Below are 1,578 nucleotides of genomic sequence, written 5' to 3'. Positions count from 1 at the left end.
GGCCATTGCGCGTGAGATATGCTGGCAGCCACGCCAGAGATAGGGCCTGAATTTTTTCCCCCTCTAATTTTATTTTACTCTTTTTTCGGGGCCTCTCATCACCCGGGGCCCCCGTCCGGTCCCGTCGCGCGCGCCGGCCCCCGGAATCTTGAACGATAACAGCTTTTGTTGAAAAGGAGCGTCGCCGCGGTGCTGGTGCTGCTGCGCGGCAAACTGCGCAATTAATCCGATGGGTCAAGAGCGATTCCTGGAATCCTGTCGTTAAAACACTATAGTTCTTCCCGAGCCTCCTGATTTGACCCCCTTTCTCTGCCTCTCTCCCCTCTCTTTGAGCTACCCTGCTCCGTCCACCCGCCAACCCCTGGCGCTGCGGCGTGCTGGGCCGAGCGCCGGCCTGTAATCGCAGGAGCCCCCTCCCTCCTGCAACTTCCCTTTAGTTTGCGGAGTCGCGGGGGCCAGGCTGAGCTGGGGGCGGAGCCGGCGTGCGGGGGGATGCTGTGCGGATGGGACGGGCCTGGACCCGCACAGCCCGGCCCAGCGCCCACGGCACAAACGGCTGCAAACTCTGGTGGAGGTAGCCGCTGCCGCGTCCCCTGCTGGTGCTGCACACCCCACGTCCTGGAGGGCCCCTCAGCCCCACCGGCCCCTGCCCGGCCCGCCGAGTACACCGCCAGGAGAGAGAGGGTCGCGCTGGCAACGCGCACAGGGCGCGCCCACCCCCGGCCCGCCGACCCGCGGATCCACCGCGCCAGGGCTGCGCCAGGGCCGGGCTCTCTCGTGGGTCGGTCGCGGGGCGGGGCGGGGCCGGGGCGGGGAAGCGGAGCGCTCGGGGGTTGCTTCGGCCCCGCCGGCCCGGGCCTCCACCGGTAACCCACGCTGTCTAATCCGTGAGTCCCCGAACCACATCAGCCGGCCCAACCCCCCGGCCCCCGGCCCGGCCGAGCCCCCTGACCCCCGAGTCTCGGGGCTCGCAACGGCTTCGGCCCCGCCACGCCCCGCCACGCCCCGCCACGCCCGCGGCATAGGCAACCCGGACAGCAAATCCCGTCCGAGCAGGGAGGGCTGGCCCTGGCCTCTGGCCCCGGCTTGGTCGAGAAAATAACGCCGAGGAAGGTAAGCCCCACGCCCTGCTGTGCCCCGGCCGTGCCTCGGCCCGAGCCGGCCCGCGCATACCCGCAGGGCGGTGACGACGCCGTGCTGGGCTGAAAAACACTGCGGACCTGGTGGACTGTACCGAAAACCACTCTCGCAAACAATACTTATACGCGCTGTCCGAGTAATGTATTCTCTTTTACCGACTCACCTGCTCTAGAAAAGATACGCAGAGTCGAAAAATTATTTTGCAATGTAACAATTAGAAACGACACACGACTACAGAATTCGTTCGATAAGATATTTTTTTGCAGCAAAAATTGTGAAGAAAGTGGCCAACACAGCGCAAAAACCTGGCAGTCTAATTCGATGGTTACCGAATGGGTCATTTTTCGAGCACGAGCCTTTCAAGCCAACATTACAGTACTCACATTACCTCGGCGAGGACTAACTGCCGGCTCCATGGTGGTGGTTTGGTTGGGCGGG

Source organism: Frankliniella occidentalis, unplaced genomic scaffold (assembly GCF_000697945.3).
Source record: "Frankliniella occidentalis isolate FOCC.00 unplaced genomic scaffold, Focc_3.1 Scaffold30, whole genome shotgun sequence".
Classification (NCBI taxonomy): Eukaryota; Metazoa; Arthropoda; class Insecta; order Thysanoptera; family Thripidae; genus Frankliniella; species Frankliniella occidentalis.
This window is presented reverse-complemented; position numbering follows the sequence as displayed.